Here is a 6,418-nt window from a genome sequence, read left to right as displayed (position 1 = left end):
ACGGGTGGAGGTTAAAGGACATGATAAGATGACTTCAAACATCCAGGGGAGATAAAATGGGCAGAACAGCTGCAGGAGGTTTTCATTCATCTGAGAAAAAAGGGGCTTCCACAGAAATACCACATGAACAAGCAGATGACAGCAGATGAAGCTGTGTGTGTCACCTGGCCCGGGGGGCGGGCGGGCACCCTGCCTCACACGGTGGCTCCTAGCTGTGCTTATCGCCCCCTGCCCCACCCATCAGAGCCGACGTAACTGCCCTGGGGCGGCAAAGCTGGGCTGCGAGTTCCCAGGCACCAGCAGTCGTGCGTTGCCGCTGATGGGAGCCATGGGGCTCGCGTCCCGCATACGCACAGAGGTGACAACACCAGCAGTGGCTGAGCTTGTCGGAGTGCTCGGGTCCTGGACAGAGTCCGAGTGCTCCTTGGTCAGGCAGAGCTGAGGACAGCTGCCTGCCACATGGATCATGTGACCGGGGCCCGTCCCGCCCAGTCCCAACCTGACTCAGGGAGCGCCACCCACAGAGGCCCTGCCAGGAAGTCTCCAGTGTCCCGGTCACCACCCTGTCTGCAGCCCGGGGCTCCTGACGCTGTTTTGTCCAGGGGCCTCCTCTTGTGACCAGAGCCCTTCTAGTCCCATAGGGAGGACGAAAAACCCTAAATTGCTCAGATGTGTCCCATGTGCTGGGAAAGAAGCCCCCCCAGCCTGTCCGCTGAGGCTGACTCGCAGGAAGTCACGTGGGGAGTTATGTTCTCTTGGTGGCAGATGCTAGCAGGATGGCCACAGATTGAAGTGTTGTCAGAACTATGGGAACGCCTTGTAATTAAAATCAGGCCTTGGGGGATGGTTAACGTTATTCCTCAGAAAGAACCGGAGCTGGCATGTGGCGCCCGGAGCTCACACCCACGCAAGGGCGCCTGGCGCCAGCGCGGTAATGAAAAGACCCGTCCCTGGATGCGGTGAGGTTGGACTTGTGCAAGGGGGACTGTCAGCCACGGTGCGAGGATAAAAATTCATCCCGGGAAAAAGTCAAACAAAAGGACATTTCCACTGGACTACCACACATTTGTCTAAATGCTGGTTTTGCTGTTTATTTGGGGAGACGGGGCATATTTTTTTAAGGTAAGCACAGCAATAATGGCACTAGGTACAAAACGAGTGGCAGGGCCAGGTGACAGTCAGTCATCTGAAGGAGGGTGAGCGCTGTTGGCGAGGCCCAGGGACCTGAGCAAAGGGGTCCCTGGGCCTGGGGGTGACTTCAAGAGCCCACCCCGAGGCGGAAGGTGCACTCACAGCAGCATCCGTATATAGATGCTCTGGACTCGTCATGTCCAGCCGTTACTACGCTGAGTGTGTTCCCTCTACACCCGCTTTGCTGAGAGTTGTTATCATAAGTAGATGCTGAATTTTGTCAAATGCTGCTTCTGCATATGTTGAGATGATCAAGTGGTTTTCGTTAGTGTGTCGCGTTGGCTGCTTGATGGATATTGAACCATCCTTGCATCCGTGGACTGAACCCCACTCGATCACAGCGTCTGTACCCGCTCTGTGAACCCTCTTCCCATGCCCCCTGCACCATTGTTGTTATTACTTGCAGGAAATTCTCAGCCTTTCCATACGATTACTCGGATTTTTTGTTTTTCAGGAAAGATGGCCACCATTTGTCACCCACTAGTCCTAGAATGGCTCTTTGTTCTATTTGGGTTTGTTGTGTGTGGGAGAAGCCTGTGGCTTTCTCTCCGAGTCTCTCTGTCTTTTTCTCACTCCTGTCTCTATGATCAGAGCCACCAGTTTTCTGTGGAGATTGAAGTGGGGATGGGAATGGGGGTGTGGGGTGACTCATGTTTTGGGAGGAAGAATTTAAAGCTCATTCAGAGGCTGAGCCGAGATGGATAAGCCATCAGCCTTCACGTGTAACATCTCAGCTTTGCTGTTGAACCATCCCCCGGACTTCACTGCTAGTGGCGCTAACTGCACAGGCTGTTTTCTTCCTCAACACGCTTTCCAGGCCCTGAGGGCATCACTGGGTCTGACGCATCTTTTAGGCTGGAGGGCCCAGCGCACCTGGCACTGAGTGGGTGCTCAACTGACGTGTGAACAAATATTTACTGAGCTGCGTGGAGGTAAGTGGCCTGTCCCCTGACACTTCAACGGCTGAGGACACCACTCTGTCCACACCACCAAGAGAAATATCACTTCAGGATGTCGCTGACGCCAAATAACTCGGGAAACAAAGCAAGTCCTAATCACCTAAAATCTTGTTCCAGAATGCCAGACAGAATGAGGCAATTTCATTAATTTAAAATGTTGTTACATCGAATTTGATGTTGTTACTGAGAAGCATGACATAAGCAAAACTGGGTGTTAAATTCATAAGCACAAAATTGATAGAGGAAGGAGAAGGTTCTTGCGTTCCACTCAAGATTTAAATTAAATGATAAGAGACACTCCTGAAGAAACACTGGTGCTGACTGGATCTGGGCGTTCACAGTAACAGGAGCTATACTGAGAAGTGTCACGGACATTGCCCATGAAGACGCTGATTGTGAACGTTACAGATGTAAAGCAACACAGCCAGCTCGCTGGCCTCGGCCACACAGTCCGTCAGCCTGCTGGTCAGGAAGAGCGAGGGACCCCCCGGTCGCAGGCGTGCCTCAGTGCTCACACCTGGGTTAGGAAATTCCAAGTGTGAAACGGCTCCCTTGCCAACAGCTAAGAAAGAAGCAACCACTCACCCTAGGAAAGAGTGCGGCCCCAAGGACCTTTAATCAGCGCTCAGCCTCCAGGACCCACATACGGAAACATCACGTGCACAAAACCTCTGCACCCTCGGCACACACCGTCCTCTCCTGGAACCACAAAGCCACGCGGCGAAGACCAGAGTGAGCTCGCTCTGGCAGGGACGTGTGTGGCAGCCTGGAAGATGCACTGAAGAAAACGTGTCTGCATTTGGGTAGACTGCTCCCCTATTTGGATCTCAAATTAAGATGAGGAACTAGAAGAACAGAAATGTAGGACTAGGGAACTTAGGGCAGACGATGAAAAGCATGAACAAAGGAGGAACTCTGAGAAGGCTCAAAGAGAGCCTACAGGCCTTGTGAAGGGAAATGTTTGATCTGTCAAAGCAGAATGACAGAGCAGATGAGAAGGACGCAGATAAGGAAAAGCTAAGAGCTCTCGTGGGACAGATACACATCACTGGGCATTTGGGGACTGCCAAATGACCTGGAGACATAAAATGCTGCAAACACACGAGAAAAAGAACAACCAGAGAACAGAAACGCAGGAAGAAAATGTTTCCTGGTACAGCTGTGAGGACGCAGTGGGCCCACCGAGGAGGGGAGAGGCTTGGTTGGCCAATCTGTGCAGACAGTGCCGGTCACACAAGTCAGAAACAATACCTTCGTCCTTCAATAAGAAGAAAAAGAAAGCTAAGAACCAGGCAGATAAACGAACAAAAGAATGAACGTGTCTGAAGGGCCCAGGAAGCCAGGAGCAGAGTCTGTGGGGGCTGAGAGCGTTGCCCGTGCCGGACAGGAAACCCAGCCGTCCTCCCAGCTCCGAAGTACCAACGGACCAAGAGGGGGACAGACAGACAGAAATGGGTCCGTGTTGCAGGGGCTGGTGGCTGGACAATGATAAAGGGCCCAGGGTTTCTTTACGGGACAGTGAAATGTTGTAGAATCGATTGGGGTGATGGCTGCACGGCTCTAGGAACGTCCAAAAAAAAAAAAATCACTAAACTGCACACTTGAACTGGGTGAATTGTATGGTGTATGAATTCTATCTCAATAAAGCTGTGACCAAAAAAAGGAGTGAATTGTCATCTGGTTTTGAAAAGCAGCCAAGAAATGAAAATTATAGTTAAATATCTAGAAGAAAATTACTACTTTGGAAAACGCTGATAAAGGAAGTGGTCAGACATCTGCGTCTGTGGCCACGTCCATTCCCTTCCCCACTTGCACGCGCTCAGTAAACACCTGCTAACTCACACACAGGTGCCAGGCCCTGTGCTGGGGACCAGGAAGCAAAGGTGGCCTGCCCGCTGAGGCCTGACGTGAGACAGGCGCTACACGGCATGCACAGGCACAACCAGGGTGTGGATCTAGTGTTGTCAGAAAAAGCAATAGTCCCCCGGGAACGACAAATATCTTTGGCCATCCTGTTCCCAGGTTGCCCTGTCCTTGTGACCAGGACTGGGATCCCAGGACACGAGGCTGCCGGAAGGTCCTCACTGATGCCACCTAACTGGGATTTCAGCAACAATCAGAAATGCAGAGTGAGACATCCAGACGTCCAAAAACAAAGCAATAAAAATAATAAAGGGGAAGGAAACGCACGAGAGGGGCAATAAGGGGCTGATGCGAAATGCACAGGCGCTGAGAGTGGTGTGAAAGGAAGTGCGTGCAGGGCCCATGTGTCCCCGAGACACTGGACGTGCATGTGTGGTTATGGGGGAGAGCACACTGGCTTATAGGAAAAAGGCCGCCGAGGGACCCATTTTATCAGCGTCCTCTGCAGGTGCCCGGCAGAGCCCTCAGGTGGAAGGCGGGACTGCGTGACCTCTCCAAGGGCCCCCGGTCCCACGTCAAAGCTCCCGGGCTTGCAGACGTGTTCAGTATTTCGCTTCAACGTTCCTGAAACATTCTACATCTTTGCAAATGCCTGAAATAATCATGATAACTGGTGTGTTTACAATGGGCCACGTGTGTCCTGGTATTAACTCATTTAATTAGGAAAACAAACAGTGAAGTAGGTTCTACTATTATTCCTATTTTATAGACGTGAAAACAGGCACAGAGAAGTCAGGGACTGGGTCAAGGACACACAGCCCCTAAGCGATGGCCCAGCAGTGATGTCGCCGCCAGGCCTCTGGCTCATGCTGCGCCGCTCCAGGAAGAGAGGGGGTACTGTTAGTCCGGTACTACAAAAAGTCATCGAACAGACCACACTTGCCCTTTTTGTTTGGTGGACTTGCCCGTTGAGATGCCTGGCTGGTTATATTCGATTTCAGAAAGGCCTTCAACTGTCTCCATTGACACCGCCACCACCCAAAACTGAAAAATGTGTGCTGTTAGAACCTTCTAGATGAGGACAGAGATCGGGTCCAAGGCAAGCTGATGGTCAGCAGCAAAGCAGAGAGCCCCGCCTGCCCTCCAGGCCGCCCTTTGAGAACATTGTATCGATGACCTGGGCTTAAGCTGTTGCAATTAGACTAACCGAACAGGTTAGCAAAAACTAACAAAGTTGAATTGACTAGGACCAAATTGTAATGTACTGCACCTAGATTTTAAAGAGCCAAGTAACTGAAATTTATGGATCAGGAAAACTAAAACACAACTGCACAGATAGAGACTGAAGAGATCTAGAGGTTTTTGTTGACGAAAAAGCCAGAGTTGACTGAAAATGTGATGTGCTGACAGAATAGGCTGGCAAGCACTTTGGCTGGATAAACAAGGGTATAGTGTCTGGAAAAGGGAGGTGATGGGCTTGTTCCACTCTGCATGGCCGCAGCGACCCAGGTTCTTGATACAAGGTGCAGGGCCTGCAAGAGGCAGCCAGGGTGGACTTGGGTCTGGAAATTTCCTCCCGGGGAGAACAGTAAGGGACTGGGGAATAATACTGAGTGGGGAAATCATGCACGCTCACCTAGGTAAATAAAATTAGCAGCAGCAGGCACTCAGCCTGCGGGCACTGTCCAGAGCTGTCCACGGGTTACCTTTTGCGCATTTACATTTCAGCCAGTGTTTCTCAGGGTCGGAGGGCTTCCGTGTTCAGGAGAATGTCGCCCAGTTGGCCAGACAGCTACAAACACCCATTCAGAGGGCGGCACGTGCTGGGAAGGGCAGACTCTGCTCTGTCTGAGGAAGGCTCGCTAACAGGCGCCAGAAGCACTTCCCGAGGGAGGCGAGGTGGCCTCCCAGGGCGGAGGTGGCCAGGCCCCTCTGGCTCTAATCCAATCAGAGTGTCTATGGAGGAAAAGCCTTGTTTCCGGGGCCTGGGTTTCAGCTCCAGCTGCAGAATACTCACTTCCTTCTTGGAAACGAAGTGAAGTCCCTCGCCAGGGCGAGCCTTGCCATCCGAGCCCCCGGCATCGCTGGCCCCGCACAGCAGGAGATGCTGGTGGCCGGCGAGTGTCTCCAGACCCCAAGGGGCCTCCCCACGTGGAGGGGGCCTTCCCTGCCCTTCACCCCGAGGGCTGCTTTGGTGCAGTAGGGGGCTCTGTGCGTCCACGCCGCTGTGTGTGCGGGTGCGCCCGTGTGCGCCCCCCCCCCGTGCGCCCCGAGAGTTCGCTCCCAGGGGACACGGCCCCGGGCTCCGGGCAGCCGCGCCGGGGTCGGCTCGCCCTCGGGACCCGCGGCTGGCACAAGGGGGCGCCGCGCCACCGCCACGGGGCGGGTTCGCGGGGCTCGGCCGG

Source organism: Hipposideros armiger, unplaced genomic scaffold (assembly GCF_001890085.2).
Source record: "Hipposideros armiger isolate ML-2016 unplaced genomic scaffold, ASM189008v1 scaffold_77, whole genome shotgun sequence".
NCBI classification, from domain to species: domain Eukaryota; kingdom Metazoa; phylum Chordata; class Mammalia; order Chiroptera; family Hipposideridae; genus Hipposideros; species Hipposideros armiger.
This window is presented reverse-complemented; position numbering follows the sequence as displayed.